The sequence below is a fragment of the Ranitomeya imitator genome, chromosome 3 (genome assembly GCF_032444005.1).
Source record: "Ranitomeya imitator isolate aRanImi1 chromosome 3, aRanImi1.pri, whole genome shotgun sequence".
Classification (NCBI taxonomy): domain Eukaryota; kingdom Metazoa; phylum Chordata; class Amphibia; order Anura; family Dendrobatidae; genus Ranitomeya; species Ranitomeya imitator.
In genome coordinates this window covers 566,058,446-566,078,406 of record NC_091284.1, presented here as the reverse complement: position 1 = coordinate 566,078,406, position 19,961 = coordinate 566,058,446, and positions in this window count along the sequence as shown.

Here is a 19,961-nt window from a genome sequence, read left to right as displayed (position 1 = left end):
TCAGGAGCCTGCGCAACTCATGGCATAGGCTCCTCAACAACATGGAGTACCAGTGACATCAGCTATGTCCGGGGCCATTGCTAAGCCCCTGGGGCCCAGTACTAATGAGGCTCTTCAACAAAAGCTTGATTCTTTAACTGATGTTGTTGCTTCAATGGCTAAAACCATGCAGGAGATGAGAGGACCCAAGATGGAGTTGTCAAACCGTAGAGAAGGTGTTCCATGGATGAGACCCCGGAGATACCCGACATGGAGAGGACGACCCCGCAACCGCTACCAACCGGATGGACAGCCCATTTGCCGCCGTTGCCAGCAGCCAGGCCACTTTGCACGAGATTGTGATTTAAACGGGAATCCCCTGGGAATGCGGGCCGCTTCGCAGGAATGAACTTTCAAGGCCCAACACCCTGGCACGACAGGTATATCGGAGGACGACCCATTATCCCTATCGTGCTGGACGGAATGCCCCTCAACGCTTTGCTGGACACAGGTTCCCAGATTTCATCTATACCGTATATCCTTTATAAGAGGTACTGGGCTGATGCAGATATTGATAAAGGGCCCTCTGATGTTGAACTAGATATATGGGCCAGTAATGGTAAGTTGGTACCGAAACTAGGATTCAGGGAGATGACCATAAAGATTGGTAAAGTAGAACTGAAGAAACAGGGTATAATTGTTGTTGATGTTGACTGGCGGAACTGTGAACCAACTGTATTGATAGGAATGAATGTGTTAGAGAACTGCTTTTCCGAAGTAATTTCTGTCTTACAGCAAATTGCTGAAACTGCCCAATCCTGCCAGCAGAGAGTTCTCCGGAGGGAAATAAAAGTATTGATGTTAAGGCAACAGGTAGAAGTTGCAGGTGGAGAAATCGGCAGTGTGAGGGTAAGTGATCCAACGTCTATTGTAATCCCACCAAAAACAGAAATGCTGGTATGGTGTAGAGCAGCCATTGGTACTAAGGGACGAGATTATCAAGTCTTAATAGAACCAGTGTACACCGACAGCAGGCCCACTATACTCACAGCACGAGGGATAGTCGAGGTACACCGAGGACGAGTGCCGGTACGACTTTTGAACTGTGGAGAGGAAGAGGTCACTTTGCCAAGGTATGCTACAATGGCAAAGCTATATACTGTTGACAACAATGCCATCACAACCATTGAGCCCTTAGAACCAACCTGTCAGGTGGAAGGCAATGGCTCAGATGGAGAAATGGAGGATTGGTGCCAACAGCTACACGTGGGCATAAATTCAACACCTACCCATCAAAAACAAGGGGTGTATAGGCTAGTGATGGAATATGAACAAGTCTTCAGTAAACACCCATTGGACTTCGGACGGATAGAAGGGGTAGAACACACAATCCCCACAGGTGACCATCCCCCAATAAAAGAAAGATATACACCCATACCGCCCACTCACTATCAATGTGCAAAAGATATGCTGAGGGAGATGAAACAGGCCGACGTAATAAGAGACAGCTGTAGCCCCTGGGCGGCCCCTCTGGTGATTGTCAAAAAAAAAGACGGAACCATGAGAATGTGCGTAGACTACCGGCAGATTAATAACATCACCCATAAAGACGCCTACCCCTTGCCTAGGATAGAAGAGTCCTTGACTGCTTTGAAATCTGCTAATTATTTTTCCACCTTAGACTTAACAAGCGGGTATTGGCAAGTCCCTGTGGCTGAGAGAGATAAGGAAAAGACGGCATTCACCACACCAATGGGTCTAAGTGAATTTAATCGCATGCCATTCGGACTCTGCAATGCATCCGGTACCTTCCAGCGGCTGATGGAATGTTGCCTCGGACACAAGAACTTCGAGACCGTCCTCTTGTACCTAGATGATGTGATCGTCTACTCAAAGATTTGCGAACAACATTTAAAAGACCTGGCAGAAGTGTTCGAAGCCTTATCCAGGTATGGCATGAAAATCAAGCCATCCAAATGTCACCTTCTCAAGCCAAAGGTACAGTACCTGGGACACATCGTGAGTTCGGAGGGAGTAGCACCGGATCCCGAGAAAATAACCGCCATAAAGGATTGGCCGAGACCTACCAGCGCAAAAGAAGTGAGGCAATTCCTGGGATTGGTGGGTTACTATCGCAGATTTATAAAAGGATTTACCAAGTTGGCAGCACCCTTGCAAGACGCCTTGGTAGGGCAGACGAAGAAACCTTCAAACCGAAACCCTCCTTTCCAGTGGAACGACGAAAGGGAAGACTCCTTTGAACAACTAAAGAAGGCACTAACCGGAGAAGAGGTTCTGGCATACCCAGATTACCATCAACCTTTCATCCTCTACACCGATGCCAGTAATGTGGGACCAGGAGCGGTGCTGTCACAAAAGCAAGAAGGTCGGGAGAAAGTCATCGCCTTTGCAAGTAGAAAGCTCCGGCCTACTGAAAGAAATCCAGAAAATTATAGCTCCTTCAAATTGGAATTACTGGCAGTAGTTTGGGCTGTGACTGAACGTTTCAAACACTATCTGGCCGCTGCAGAATTTATTGTCTATACTGACAACAATCCGTTGACCCACCTGGACACAGCCAAATTAGGTGCGTTAGAACAGCGATGGATAGCCCGGTTATCTAATTACAACTTCAAGATCAAGTATCGAGCAGGTCGCAAGAATGGAAATGCCGATGCCCTATCCCGGATGCCACACTTGAAAGATGTAGAAGAAGAAACGGGGGAGCTTGAAGAAATTGAACTACCAGCCTTCCATCATCCCAAGGCAAAACATCATCAGTCAAGTACCTATCAGAAACAACAAGAGGTGAATTTTAATCTGTTAGCACACCATAGATGGGCTGACACCCAAGACAGCAATCCGGCTGTGAAGTTGGTGAAGGAACTGTTAACTGAGCAAAGTGCATATCCCGATGAGGATGCCCCAGAAGAGACGCATCAACTCTGGAAAGAGAGAGGCAAAATGTTCCTGTATCAAGGGAAGCTCTGTAGAAGGTACACCAATGCGAAAACACATGAATTGGTTTGGCAGATTATCGTGCCTAAACAAGATGTCAAGATGGTCCTCGAAGCTTACCATAATGGTGCTGGTCACTTTGGTTGGAAAAAGTTAGAAGTACTTCTAAGAGAAAGATTTTATTGGGTTGGGATGAGAAAGTCAATCGAACAGTGGTGCAGAAATTGTGGCCCGTGCAACCTCAGAAGAAACGATCAAAAGAACCAAAGAGCACCACTGCAGCCCATAATCACCAAACAACCACTTGAACTTGTAGCCATAGACCACGTGAAGTTAATACCAAGCCAGTCCGGCTATGTCTATGCCTTGACCATCGTGGACCATTATTCACGCTTCTTGGTAGTAGTACCCGTAAAAGATCTGACAGCAAAAACAGCAGCCAAAGCATTCCAAACGTACTTTTGTAGACCCCATGGATATCCGGAACAGGTTCTCACCGACCAAGGTACAGCCTGTGAATCAGAGATCTTCAGAGAATTCTGTAATATGTATGGTTGCAAAAAGATCCGGACGACGGCCTATCATCCACAAACAAACGGCTTATGCGAGAAGATGAACCATATTGTAATAGACCTACTAAAGACTTTACCTGAGACAGAAAGGAATCAATGGCCAGAGAAATTGCCTGACTTGGTAGATCTATATAATCATGTCCCGGTAAGCTCCACCAACTGCACCCCAGCTTACCTTATGCGTGCAAGACCCGGCCAATTACCAATCGATCTAGAAATAGGAATTCTGAAACCAGACGCAGAAGTTCAAGACTCCAATTGGGATATCATATGGCAAAAGCAGTATCGCCAAGTGCAAGAGAGTGTGGAAAGAAGCCTTCAGCAAACTAGAGAAAGACAAGAGCGAACTTTCAACCAGAATGCTCTAGCGACCCCATTAAGACCGGGTGACCAAGTGCTCAAGAGAAATCGTCGAACCAATAAACTGGACAATCAGTGGGAAGCCGTACCCTACACAGTTTTACCAACAAGAGTGGATAATCCTAAAATGTGTCTCATTAGCAAAAATGGAGGCTTAACATCTGTACTAGTGTCAAGAGACAATCTTAAATTATGCCCGGAAGCATTGAAAGAGCCAGACGTTGTCCAGCCAGAACCAGAAGTTATTCAACCCATACAGGTTCAACCAGTAAAGGAAAAAGAAGAGGAAGTGTATCACACCTGTATAGGAGACTTTCCCAAAACCCTACTAACATACCATGGTGCAGTAGTGGTTCCCATGGTGGCCTTTTATCCAACACCGAACCCAATACCAGAAGTCCCAAGACAGGAAGAGGCTGACCCCGTACTACAGGAGGTTCCAGGCCAGGAAGAACAGATTCCTGAAAAGAGTAATCCCATTCACGGTGGACTTGCCAACTCCATAGTTATGGAATTATCTTTAGCAGAGCGGGCAGATACTACATCCGCAGTAGACAGTAGTACACTACATGAAGAGATACCGTTATTACGTAGATCACAGCATAGTACCCAGGGTCAATTACCGGCCAGGTATGCAGATTACCTACTATAAAGCTCATAATGTGAATTGTATATATGTTATGCCGTATATAGTTAAACAGAAAATGTAGTATAGTCATTGTTATCAATCTGCAACGTTTAAGCCCAGTACCTACAGAGACTTGTCTGTATGAACTTCGTGCATATTCTTGAACTTGTTATCAGCCCGGAGGCACTAAATCAAAGCTCCGGAAAGACTGCTTTTTGAACTTTGCTTTTTGCTCTTTTTGAACTTTCTTTAGACTTTATATTGAGTACCTTCAAGGGTAGAACTGTATTAATGGACGCTATTTGAAGTGACTTTTTACAGAACTCTATTTTTGTTTCCTTGAGTGGTTTTTGTAACTTTTCATTTTTAAGACTCTGTACATATTAATTGTCATTTCAAAATGTTATCGTCCCACAGTCCCGGAGTACTGTTCTTAACTAAGGGGGAATGTGGCACCCCTAGGGGCATTTGCCACAAAAATAGTTACTGACACTAAACACAAATACTAAAATAGCAAAACTGCACTACCACCTCCGGCCAGAAGGGGGAGCTCCAGAGACTCCCCTTAATCCATTCTGGTCTGAGAGAAGAAATGGCAGTTGGGCTAAGGAGCTGAAAGTGAGAGGTCATACAGCTGAATTTCTAACAGCCCTGTGACAGTTTCCAGGCCTAAATCACCGGCCTGAGGAGAAGAGGGATAGAGAAAAGGGACATTGTGAGAACCGGGTAGCATTAATCACTACCCAGAACAGGCGCAAAGACGGATACCGGATCCGTGGCTGTATTCATTTTATATAATACAGTAACCGGAAAAACGTGAGGTGATATCAGCTTCACTAGGGCCGGACGCAGCAACAGACACAGAGTTCAGCGGCACTCCCGGAGGGGGTAAGCCGATAAAAGGACTCGGGTTGCCCGTCGAACCAGGACCTGGAGGGGACAGATTCGGCCGGCAGCCAGTTCACATACAGCAGCAGGGTCACACAGAAATTGCGCACAATAAGAGGCGAAGACCCCGGCAGGGTCAAAGTAACTCAGAGTTCCCATACAGACTCCGGTGACAGGACTGGTTGTAAATCCTTTTATGTTAAAGTAAACTGGTTAAACGTTTCAGTGCCTCAGTCTTTCATTTGGACAATAGCCATCTATCCAGGATCGGGATCGTCACCGCTGGGAGAACCTGCTGCTGATCAAGTAAGTGCCTGTCCCCTCACGATACCCCTTACACTGTGCATCGCCTGAGGCCACAGCACCGGGTCAAGCCACCCGTGACATCCCCCTCAAGAGACAGAGCCCATTGGTCCGGTGCTGGGTATCCCGGACTCTTGGGCGTCACAACTCCAAATGTCTCAACTTTGTCCCAGATGCAGAGAACTTCATTTTAGTTGCTTAATCAGCAGTCATATGTGCATTAATCACAATATTCCCTATATATTCAGATAACCAATAACAGAGGAGCTAGACAATATGTTAATTAACTAACCACCCCTAACCACTCCTTTTTATTTGCAATTATAAAACTATGTATCAGGAAATAAAGGGTCAGTATTGATGGAATGCTTTCCTGTCACAATCGTGTACAGACTCATTCTTGATGAGCGCTCAAAATACTCAGTCTTATTGGGAACGGCCACAGCACACACATAGGGATAGATTTATCCAACCCAAATTTCCATATCAAGACTGTGACTCAAGCCCAAGGGAAAAAGAGTGCAGTAAGGAGGAGCCGAGTAAAAATCACAGATTTTCATCTCGTGGCAGGGGCCGCAGAAAGGCGGGACAGGTTACACCCTCTGAGAAGAGGGATGATGAGGAGGAGACACGGTCAGGTACAGATCACGTTATTGTCCTTGATGAGGAGGTCACTTTATCTCTGACAAACCCTAGCACTGAGGTAGTTAGTGATGGGCTAGGGTTAGAACAGACCTGTAGTAGATCCATATCTGCAATGCCCGGAAAGGGTGAAGTGGTTCAGTGTGATGAAGGCTCCAGAATACCTGATGCTGAAGAGATGGAGAACTTTGAAGTTACCAAGAGTCAAGAGGTACCTAAGTGTAAACAGACAGAGAGCCCTGCAGAGACCATAGATGTGGGTGCAGAAACAGGTGGAACCCTGAAGAGGCAGAGTGTGGGTGAGCAAGAGACCCCATCTGAAAGTTTAATTAAAGAACTGGTGGTGCGACATGTGCTAGCCAAAAGAGAGCAGGACCATAACATAGAACTGCTTAAAGAAACAGTCGAACGAGAAAGGGTCCTGAGGCAAGCAATTGAACACAGAGTGGGTGACCTAGAGAAGGAAGTCTCTGAGCTCAGAGGTCACCTATTAGCGTGTCAAAACATGAACAAGGCCATGTTGAAAGATATGGAGGTGTTCAGAGAGGCCCAAGAGAAGAATCAGCAGGAGCTTCTCCAGAGAGAGGATGAGCGTCGCTGCTTGGTAGAGGAGCAAGATAAAGTTCTCCAAGAGCTCAAGACAAAGAAGACTAATCAACAGCTCCAGAAATCCACGGATAACCGTGAAATCAAACTGCTGTGCTCTCCTGATCTAATCGCTATGAACTAGTGTGAGCTGGAGAGGCTGACCAAAGAAGGGGCCTCCACGGAGGAAGAAATCCAGCAAGGGAAGTGCCACGCAGATGGCCGAACAAAGGACATCGAGGTCTTGGAAAACTGCGCTGATGCTAAGGATGAGGAGATCCAATGATATGACCAAGAAGGTGAGACTTCGATTTTCAAGTGCGTAACAGACGTACCCGAAGACATGCAAGAAGCGTGTGCCAATGAGGAGGTGCATGAAGCTTTTAAAAAGGCGGTTGAAGTGTGTAGGGTGCACTGGGCATCTGAGACTCATCAACTGGTCATACTGTCGACTAGGGAAGTCACAGTGAAGTGGGTGGCTGTCCTGAGAGAGATGCATCTACAATGCCTCCGCACAAAACAAATGATCACGTTGAAAAATAAGGAAGCTGCTCGACGTCGGGAGCTAGTAAGAGAAGCTCAAAGTCGGTTGGGTATTGTAGAATACATCGTGCAAGTGCCCAGAGGTCTGGTGAGGAAAGTCATCGGAAGATTTGGGAAGGTGGTGCAAGAGATGGTGAATAGGTCCGGTGTTATGAGAGTGAGCATTCCGGCTGATGACGAAGCCCAGGTCGTGGGTGAAGATGGGATGGTTCCATTCCTTGTCATCGGATCCATGGAGAGCCTTGGGAATATCTGAATGCTCTTGGGGTATCGCGTGGTATACCTCAAACATATAGTGCAGCTAAGATGTGAAAGGGAGCAGATCAATATAGAGCTGCAGAAATTGGCAAACAGATTGCCACCACCTTCAACTTGCGGTATAGAGAGACGAAGAGGTTCTCTAAAGACTGGAAGTCCACAAGCTAACAGAGGATATAGAGATAATGGGAAGAACTGCTCTCAGAAGAAAGACAATAGTGGAGATCACCAACAGAGGAAGAACCGAATGTGGCCAGATGGAAGAGCTAGAAATAGTGACTCCTCAGTTAGCTCAGGGCTCAGTAACCTAAGCGGGAGATCCTGTAGCTGTTATGATCTGGTGGTTTAGGAACAACATGAGACAATCTCTGAAGGAGGTGGTATCTGTACTGACCGCAGACCCTGAACCTAGCAGCGCATCTAGAAATAGCCGTGGGGGGGTACCTGACGCTCCCTAGACCCCTCGGCACAGCCTAAGATCTAACTTCCCCTAAAGATGGAAACAGGAAACCTATCTTGCCTCAGAGAAAATCCCCAAAGGAAAGATAGCCCCCCACAAATATTGACGGTGAGAGGAGGGAAAAATAACATACGCAGAGATTAAATCAGATTTTAGCACAGGAGGCCAGTCTAGCTTGATAGATAGGACAGGAAAGGATACTGTGCGGTCAGTATAAAAACTACAAAACAATCCACACAGAGTTTACAAAATCTCCACACCTGACTAAAGGTGTGGAGGGTAAATCTGCTTCCCAGAGCTTCCAGCTAACAGAAAAAATCCATAATGACAAGCTGGACAAAAAGTAGAATGCACAGAACAATAAGTCCACAACATGTGGACTGAAATGAGCAAAGCCAGAACTTATCTTTGCAGAACTGGTCAGGAAACCAGGAGAATCCAAGCAGAGATGTGAATCCAGCCAGAGAACATTGACAAGTGGCATAGGCTGAAGACTAGAGCCAGGTTAAATAGCAGAGCCAGGAGAGACGATTAGTGAAAACAGCTGCTAAAGCTAAACCCAAGGAGCGGCAGTTCCACTCAAAACCACCAGAGGGAGCCCAAGAACGGAATTCACAACAGTAGCAGACAAAATGACAAGGATTCATCTTTATCAAAGGATGTGACGGAAATGGTTGACAAATGCCGACGAAAGGGTTCAGTAACAGGCCCTGTCTTAGACAGACGGTTTGACTGTTAGGGACGAGTGAGAAGGATCTCTGGTCAGGTAATAGAAAGTGCCAAGCCCCACGGTTTTAGGCACAGGGGGGAGGTGTAGCGTGGCTAAAGGTTGTATAGTCGACGGGAGATATGTGTCACATAGGTGGCTTGTCGCTGTAACATAACCCTGCCTAACTATGTGTGCTTCAGGACCTGTGGTGATGTCACACACCTGGCTGGCCATGTGATAGGTACCTGGGTGTGGTTACACCTATGTAAAGGAGTTGTGTTTAGCACAAGGAGTGAGTGATTGGGAGTCTGTCAGTGTGGACAGATTTCCATGTGTCCAGGCTGGACACTACAGACAGGAGTCTGTGTATTGAGAGGAAGAAGCCCTTCCGTGTCTGTGGCTTCAGATAGAGCCTAAGTGCTGGACACTGCACAGCCTGTGTACCCACAGGCCTGAGAAGAGCAGAGCTCTTCTATGGACTTTTATGCTATGTCGGCCTGATTTACGGTCTGTTTTCCTTTTTGTTGCTGCCTTGCTGGTTTATGGAGCAAATAAACCCACATGGACATTAAAGAGAACGTGCCTCCTGTTTCCTCCTACGCATCTGAGCAGGTACAAACCCTACAGAGGGTGCAACAGACCCCAAGGGTAAAGGCGGGGGCTGCACAGGTGCAAAATACTTATGAATCAACCACTCACAAATCTATCAATTCATGGAGGGATTGGTTGCCTATTATTAGAAATACACACAGATGAGGTTGCATGGGACACCAGTCACACAGGTAAGTGTGATGCACAGTGTCTGGCTTACAGCCTGTTGATGACGCTCATAATATTAGCACAGGCAGTCTGCCCAGCACCCCACAATTCATCCAATTAACACTTAAAGGCCTGGCTGCATCCTGCAAAAAAAATATGCATGGCTTGAAATATGAAAACCTCACCTGTATGCATTTCTAATACCAGGCAACCACCCTAGGATGGTCAGTGGTTGTTTCATCACTATTTTGCTTTTGTGCTGCCCTGACTTTATCATGTGGGTTTACTGCATCATGCAGTGCATTGGTATTCTGACCTGGTGTTGATAAGTCTGTTTCATTTTCTGTGAAATATTTTAGAATTTATGTCCTTTATACTGTGAATAAGCGTTAATAACAATCTTTTGACTGTTGGCCATTGACTACATACTACATACATTATTGTTGATGGCCCCTCAAGTCTTTCATCAAATGTTTCAGAAATGTCTTCCATCCAAAAATGACTGACGTTTCATCATCTCTTAGCAAATCGGTCTACTAATCCAATTTATACATTACACAATTATTATTAAAGCATCATTTACCATATTTTGCAGATTATAAGATGCACTTGATAATAAGACACACCCCAAATTTTGGGGAGGAAAATGGAAAACATTTTTTTATATGGTGCTGCATCTTATAGTTTGCTTTTCCTTTAGCTTACCATTGGTAGTGGCTGCATTGGACAAGGGTTCCAGGAGGCATTGTCACTGCTGCAAGAAGCTGGTGGCTGCGGAAACAGGAGGGAGGCATTGCATCAGGTCCAGCCTGAGAGTACGGGGAAGCTGAAGGCCAATGCTGCGGGTCCCAGGTTGGTAAGAGGGGGTGTTCAGGTATGCGAGGGCTCCACTTACATTTTGTAAAAGCCAGGATCCCCACACTGTCCATAGTTTTCAATGTAGTAGAGTTTGGAAAATGGCATCCGGAAGCACTGCATGCACAGATTGAGATATCGGCAACAAAATATCATCTTCAGAAATCTCAACTTCTGAGATCCCAATCTGTGCATGAACTGTCACTTAAGTCCATCGCATTGAAAACCATGAAAAGTGCAGGGGCTCCGGGTTTTCACAAAATGTAAGGGGAGCCTCCGCATCATCGAACACCCCCTCCTGCCAGCCTGGGACCCTCAGCATTACACCTCCGAACATCCATTCCTTCCAGCTCGTAAGCTATTTTCGGCTTATAAGAATCTATACCATTTATCAACTAAATTTTTTGGGAAAAAGTCCTTCATTAAATCTGAAAAATATGGTAATTAACCCCTTTCTGACATCGGGCATAATAGTACGCCGATGTCTGACACCCCCCCATTGATGTGGGCTCCAGCGGTGAGTCCACATCTTTCCGGTACATGTCAGCTGTTATGAACAGCTGACATGTGCCAAGAAACAGCAGTGGGAGGAATCGCCGGCTCCCGGATTGCTATGATTGCCGCCTGGAGGTCAGCGCTCATGGCAAGTGACTAATTGTGCTACATACAGGTGATCTGATCATCGCCTTTATGCAGCAGAGGCATGCAAAAAGTGAAAAAAAATGTTTTTAAAAATATTAAAAAAATATTTATAAAGATTCAAATCACTCCACTTTGCACCCCGTTCAAAATAAAATAATAATAAAAAAAAATCAAACATACACATATTTGGTATCGCCATGTTCAGAATTGCCCAATCTATCATTAAAAAAGGATTAACTTGATCACTAAATGGCATAGCGGGAAAAAAGGTCAAAACGCCAGAATTAAGTATTTTTAGATGCCGCAACATTGCATTAAAATGAAATAACGGGTGATCAAAAAATCATTTCTGCACCAAATTGATATAATTAAAATTGTCAGCTCAGCATGCAAAAAATAAACTCTCACACAACCAGAGATCAGGAAAAATGGAGAAGCTACCAGTATCAGAAAATGGCCAATTTATTTATTTTTTTAAAACTAAGTTTGGAATTTTTTTCACCACTTAGATAAAAAAGAACCTAGACATGTTTGGTGCATATGAACTAGTAATGACCTGGAGAATCATAATGGCAGGTCATTTTTATCATTTAGTGAACATAGTAAAAAAGCAAAACAAAAAACAACTGTGGGATTGCACTTTTTTTTGCAATTTCACCACGCTTGGAATATTTTACCTGTTTTCGAGTACACAACATTATAAAACCAATGATGTTATTCAAAAGTACAACTCGTCCCGCAAATAACAAGCACTCACATGGCCATTTTGACCAATAAATAAAAAAGTTATGGCTCTGGGAACAAGGGGAGCAAAAAATGAAAATGCAAAATCAAACATACCTCTGGTTGTTAAGGGGTTAAGAAGCCACTGTATAGAATCTGTTTGTTTAATGGACTTTGAATTCTCTTTTGCTCTATGGTATTTTAAGCACCTGTAATTTTAAACAAATATTCTGGTTGAGTTTGAATGCAATGGACAGTTTGGATAGATGTGTAAAATATTCAACATTATTTAAATCAATACAATATTTTACAAAGCTTGACATGAAACCAGTCAGTTTTACATTCTACGTTCATCAATATTTTACCTCTCCAAGGACAATTATTATTGATTTTGAATATTTAATGTGTACTGGTCATGCCCTTGTGGGAAACAGTTCAGAATCTTGATGAGTGGGGTTAGATTCAAGCCATAATCCATACAAGAAAAAATATGTAAAAAATTTGCATAGCACTTACAATGAGAGCACTTAAAGTGCATGATATCTATAATTAAATAATAGAGGAGAGAGTTGTCAACATCAAGTTGAAAGAAGTAATTTATGATGTCCAAAACATCAAAAAAAAAATCTGTGAAATAGCATCTCAATTTTCAAAGACAGAAAAGCAAATGTGGTTGCACTTTGAAAAGGTCAAGAACCTGCACATCTGAAGGGAAGTGCTGTGATATTTAAAGCTATAAATAGATAAGTTTAAAGAATCAAGTGAAAAGCAGACTTGCACATTTACAACATATAACATGCTTGTTACTTTAAACTGAAATTTAAATTTCTAGATAGTTTCGTTTTTTATTAGAGAAAAATTGACTTTATTTTGTCAAAAGTAGATGTTCTTACATGGTGATGAGTTGCGATCATAATAATAATAATAATCTTTATTTTTATATAGCGCTAACATATTCCGCAGCGCTTTACAGTTTGCACACATTATCATCACTGTCCCCGATGGGGGCTCACAATCTAAATTCCCTATCAGTATGTCTTTGGAATGTGGGAGGAAACCGGAGTGCCCGGAGGAAACCCATGCAAACACGGAGAGAACATACAAACTCTTTGCAGATGTTGTCCTGGGTGGGATTCGAACCCAGGACCCCAGCGCTGCAAGGCTGCAGTGCTATCCACTGCGCCACCGTGCTGCCCAGTTATTAGGTAGCCAAAGAGAGTTAAACAACACCAAATACGGTAAGTAAGGTCAAATTATAATCTATTAAAATTAAAGAGTATGTCTCATTTATCTTTTTAATGCAGTTTACCTTAAGAAAATACAAATGGAAAAGTTGGGGCTGATGTCGATAATTTTAAAATAATTGATAAACAGTGTAAACTTTGACTAGATGGTTTTATAAAAGAACAAATTTATGAAGTCTTTCACTATTTGATTAACTTAGTACCTTTTTAGTAGTTTTGGTGAAAATGTATTCACACATCCCATTCCATCGACTATGATACTGGTCTGTGTTCACCAGATGAGAGAGGTAACCTCTTACCTGGCAGGCTCTTGTTTTGATTAGTTGGTCTCATGTGATGGCACACATGTGTCATGCCACAACATTGGCATTGCGTCAGGTCACCTAATCAGAAGAAGAGCAGCATATGCTGATAGGTAAGAGGTGGTACTCAGTTTCCCATCAAACAGCCACAGACCAGTTCCAAGGCCACTGGAATGACACATGCAAAATTGATTAACACCTTTACAAAAAAGATTTAGCTCTGGCTGAAGTGCACTCCAGATCTCTCTTATTCTGTATAAAGGTACCTTCACACATAACGATATTGTTAACGATATCGTTGCTATTTGTGACGTAGCAACGATATCGTTAATGAAATCGTTATGTGTGACAGCGACCAACGATCAGGCCCCTGCTGGGAGATCGTTGGTCGCTGAACAAAGTCCAGAACTTTATTTCGTCGCTGGATCTCCCGCTGACATCGCTGGATCGGCGTGTGTGACACCGATCCAGCGATGTCTTCACTTGTAACCAGGGTAAACATCGGGTAACTAAGCGCAGGGCCGCGCTTATTAACCCGATGTTTACCCTGGTTACCATGCTAAAAGTAAAAAAAAACAAACACTAGATACTTACCTACAGCCGTCTGTCCTCCAGCGCTGTGCTCTGCACTCCTCCTGTACTGGCTGTGAGCCGGAAAGCAGAGCGGTGACGTCACCGCTCTGCTTTCCGGCTCACAGCCAGTACAGGAGGAGTGCAGAGAAGCAGGGCGCAGCGCTGGAGGACAGACGGCTGTAGGTAAGTATCTAGTGTTTGTTTTTTTTTACTTTTAGCATGGTAACCAGGGTAAACATCGGGTTACTAAGCGCGGCCCTGCGCTTAGTTACCCGATGTTTACCCTGGTTACCGGCATCGTTGGTCGCTGGAGAGCGGTCTGTGTGACAGCTCTCCAGCGACCAAACAGCGACGCTGCAGCGATCCGGATCGTTGTCGGTATCGCTGCAGCGTCGCTTAATGTGAAGGGGCCTTTACTTGTAGCAAGAAATACATTATTGCTGATAATTGCATTTAAGCTGCTTCATAACCTCTTTGTAGAGTAACTAGGATTTTCATTTTTTATTAACTAGATGTTAAGAAATGGCCTTGCCATTTTCTAAATGAAGGCCTTTAATGTCTGAGATGTACATTATGTCGTTTTACAGGTGGTTGGGTCCGAAGCTCTGTAACATGCCATGCAGCTGCTGAAGAATCCGTTTAAGAGAGAAGGAGCACAACAGAAAAAAAGTATCTAAAGATTTGTCGTATCTTTGTAAAATCACTCATCTCTATTGCTGTTTTGTTTAGTATGTGATGATTACACAAATGTTATTTTCATTGACATGAATTATATAATTATGTCTTCTGACCAAGTCTAATAACGTACAGTTAAAATACTTATAGTAATGTCTGCTTTACATCAGTTTGGTGCCAATTCTAAAAAGACTCCCCAGAATGGTTAATCTGCATTTACTGGAGATAGCCAACTCTTTTATGTCACCAGAAATAACATTTCACAAAAAGATAAACATATCACGGAATCATTTTATGTACTTTCATTGTAGATGTTGGTCTGACTGGTGTTTGTAGCATATTTACCTTCAATCACTGAAGTTTATGAACTGGTAATACCATGACATAAACTCCTTACCTCGCTAATGACTGCAACACACGGCATAAATCATGTTCCTTGTCTTGGCATTGCGCCATGAAATCACTGTAGCAACCTGATGTCAGATGCTGTGAATTTTCAAAATATTAATGTTCCTTTGTGCTCTGTACTTTTACACATATTGATTTTGCAACTGCTGCCACTTTATCTACTCGTTACGTATTTGGATGTCACTTGTTGTGAACACCAAGTGAATAGAATCAATATAGTTATCTGTGTTTGCAGGTATTTTCCGTAAAGTAGAACCTCTAGACAATGGCAGAGATTGACTGACCGTCAAATATTTGTGTCTTGAGCCAATATATATTGGCTGGCACATTAGCTGAAGTGATTAACCTTGTCACAAGAAAACATGTGCTAGACAGTCATACAATGATTTAATATTTTCACAGTTATATGTAGATCAATGTTAGAAGTTATATAGAACAGTGGTGTTTATTCCATGTTTTGCAGAATGAAAGTTGCAACTTCTTCACGTGTAGTCTGAAAAGAAGCATTTACTATGTAGTACCAATTGTGCTTTTGTCAACTAAGATCAAATATTGAATTTCAAATTCCTGGTGGAGACAATTCCATTAAATGATAATGATGCATTCATGGGTTATCAAGAATTTGCTTAAAAATATTATTTTTCATCTTAAACAATCAAAGATATAACTGTTTACAATTAATAATGGGTGACACTGCTGGAATTCAAACTCGAATATTCACTCAAGTTTGGCAATAAAATTTTAGTCATGCCAAAAAGCAATTTGATCTGAATGGAATTTTCCTTAACGGAATTGTCCCACAAAACAAAGTACATTTTAATTGACCTCTTAGGGACAGAGCCAATTTGGTACTTAATGACCAAGTCAATTTTTACAATTCTGACTTTTGTCACCTTATGAAGTTATAGCTCTGGAACGCTTTAACGTATCCAACTGATTCTGAGATGAGATGACCATCTCATTTCAAATGAGAGATGGTCACTAAAAAATGGTTCTGTAAATTTTGCTGGAAATATCGCTGGTCAACTTTTAACCCTTATAACGCCCTAACAAAAAAATTAAGTTTCAAAATTGTGCTGATGTAAAGTTGACATGTAGGAAAGGTTATTTATTAACTACTTTGTGTGACACCACTTTTTGATTTAAGGGTACAAAAATTAAAAGTTTGAAAATTGCAAAATATTCAAAATTTTTGCTAAATTTCTGTTTTTTTCATTAATAAATGCAAGTTATATTGAAGAAATGTTGCCACTAACAAGAAGTACAATATGTCACAAAAACAAACTTACAGACTCATAGACTATAAGCCTCAAGAGCCCCTAGATAGGCATGTATCAATCAGTCTCATAAACTGAGTCTGTGAGGCTAATGTACATATATCTATTTATGGATTGAGAATTCTTGTTGGAATCTGAACAACTGATGTTTATAGGCCTATTCAGTGTTTATGATATTGAGTGATACAATGCCTCTCTATGGGGTCATGAGGCTTAGAATTTATGAATCTGTGAGACTAATGTACATGTATCTATCTATGGTTTTGATTCTGAAAGATTGATGCTTATAGGCCTATGCATGGGTCCATGAAAATATGTGAACCTGGGTTTCTTATATTTAACTGAATTGTTGAGACCATTATTGTAGTGCAATGTGCAATATTTTTTTTTACCTAGGACAAATGTTTGTACACAATCATTGTCCTGGGTCTCTTTTTTAGTGAGATCTATGGTTACTATTATGTATATTAATATTGTTTAACACTGATACCTAAGAGTATTCCCTGTAAGATTATATCTTTCATCTTCTATGTCTCCATGGTTCATTATTGCTTGTCAGTGTATGTTCTTACACTTCAGCACTTTACAGTATAGCTAGTTGTTGCCTCTATACCAATTTAGTGAGGGCAATTTCTCAGGGGCAGCCGTCGATGAGCGGGGGCGCCATACATCGTAAAATTTAGGGTGCCAACCTCTGCTGTGAGGCAGGGGTAAGTTAAGGGACAGTTTTCATCATTTAATTAGTCTCTATCTACCAACAGTACATTTACATACCCTTCCATCCCTTCCTGTATAGGGAGTTTCAAGATAGAAGGGACAGTTGACGGTGAGCGGGGGCGCCATTGCGCAGGTTTAGAGTGCCAACCTCCGCTGTTAGGTAGGGTGCTGACGAGTGATAGGCAACTAGGGAGAGGCATCTCCCTAGGTCTTTTCTATACAAGTACAACATTTCTTGGGTGACAGTTTTGTGTGCACTAATTTTTAATTAAGTTAATAAAGGTATTTTTTAATCTTGGGGTTATTCTGTGAGCAGTTTACTTTGATTTACTCCATTGACTTTTGTGCTGTGAATTCTCTGATACATTTAATACTGCTTTTAATACATTTAGGAGGCCGTAATGGCACAGCATATATAAAAAACCTAAAGTAGGACTGCCCCATCTGAGAATTCTGTGACATGGCAGGGTAGCTCAAAGAATTGATCAATTGTTTGCTAAATGTCTCAGTTTAATGTACAGTTAGAAATTAATATGTGCATATGCACTTTATGTATCGCATGCTAACCATAGGCAGTGCTGGCTTCTTGTATTTTTTTTATTTGATATCGGTTTGTGGCTGACCCCCTCTTTTTGCCGTGCACTCTTAGGTATGCATGCCATTTTTTCTGTCTTTATTGTGATTGATCTAGGCTGTTCTATACACTTACAGCAGCCCTACCCTCCCCCATAGGCTCTACTTGATTATGCATCTGTGTCTGGGCCTGTTTCACTCTTCATCTATGGTTGCTGGTCTGGTTGGCCTTTATCCGTGCTTGCCCTTTTGGCGCCATGGGAGTGTTTCAGAAATGCTTCAGGTACATTTGCATTCAATAAAGTCTTGCATTTAGGAGGCCGCAATGGCACAGCGAATATAAAAAAATGTAGAGTAGGACTGCCCCATCTGAGGATGCCGTGACGTGGTGGGGTAGCTCAAATAATTGATTGATTGTTCGCTAAATTTCTCAGTTTAAAGTACAGTTAGAAATTAATATGTGCATATGCACTTTATGTATTGCGTGCTAACTATAGGCAACGCTGGCCTCTTTTTTTAATAGATATATTTATAACTTTTTTACTAATACACCTTGATATTATCAGTTCTTTATGTATCACCTTCTATTCAAACACACAAGGAACATACCATAGACCCGAGTTATGAAGAGTAAGCACAACATTTTCCTGCTACCAAAGCAACCACTTAGCTGTTTGAATGCTGCAAAACTGAGTGTACAGAAATTAGCTCTGGATCAACCACATATTTAATATTCATAGCATAAATTAGCATATGGGTCCCCAAAAGACTCTATATACATTATTCACACCTCCTACATCCTTGTAAGAAAATAGAACTGGAGAACATAATGATATGTATTTTTATCCATTCAGAATGATAATGAACTTAACATTTTCTGTTTTTCATTTAACCCCTGTGAGTAAGTTGCCAATGACTTACATTGTTCAAATATATCCTTACCTCACTATTTTAGTTGCAGTTTAATTTTATGTCTATTACATACAATATAATGTCCTTTTTGTGGTTCTAAATCCCTGTAAGCAAATAATGTTTTCCTATTCTTTGGCTTATAAAGACATCTTATTTTTAATTTAGACCACTGTAACTACACTGGTATGTAAAAGTTTAGGCACTCCTGGTCAAAATTATGATTACCGTGAACAGGTAAGCAAGTTGAAGATGAAATGATCACATAGCACATTCCCTTTGAATTTTAGGCAAAGCTGTTTGTTTTCAGGCCATTTAGTCCACATTATTGCAAAATGGTGTAAGAGTGGTCTGTGGTCACCAAGGCTATAATCCTATTTAAAGTTAATGTCCTAAAAGCTGTAGATAGGCATCACAAAGGGAAGTGCTGAACAATACTTACCCATAACGGCTATTTAGCCAGTGAAACAACTCACTTTAACTTGTATAAAAGGGAGGAATTTAATAATACCTACTACCATGTGAGATTGCCTATAAACATTAGATTTATATAATAGCAGGGAGGAATTGGTTAACACTTATCCTTGAAGTAATAACCCTCAGCAGCTAACATTATACTGCATGAGGAGGAACTGTATCCATCTTGTATAACCAATACATCAAGTTAGGACACCAATAAGTAATGTGAACTCTGTATTTTTAATGAGCACATCCTTATCACTATTATAATTTAATCATTAAAATTTATATTTTATTAATCTCGGAATCTTTATTTAGGGTCTATTTGCCATTCAACAATTTATAAAATAATGCACAAATTTGGGCACCATTGGAGATTTATGTGCTCAGATAACTTTGACCAAGTGTTTAACCATTAATTAGCCTGTTAGGGTTGTAGCTTGTTCACTAACATCGTTAGGTAAGGCCATGAGATGGAAATTTCACAGCTTTATTAAAACCCAGCCCCCTCCAACCTTATGCAAAAAACAGCAGCCATGGGTTTTTATAAGCAACTCCCTAGCACTCTTTAAAGGAAAATGGTGGAGGTCCACTAAGCAGGAGAAGCTATATGAAGAAAGAAAAGAGTTTTCAAGTTGCCCTTTCCCCAGTTTGAATCTAATTAAGAAATGGCTGTTCACAGGAACAGTGGAGGTCAAGATAAGTCTGGAAGTCCAAGCAAAATTTCAGTAAGAGCTGCTTGTAGGACTGCTATAGAGGCAAATAAGATCGCCCACTTGACTGAAAAAGACCTTCAGAAGATTTAGCTGACTCTTGAGTTGTGATACATTGTTCTACTATTCACGGTCACCTGCTCAAGTATGATCTTCATGGAGTACTCATCAGAAGAAAATATCTCCTGAGTCCTCACCATAAAATTCAGCATCAGAAGTATTCAAAAGAGCAACTAAAATAGACTGA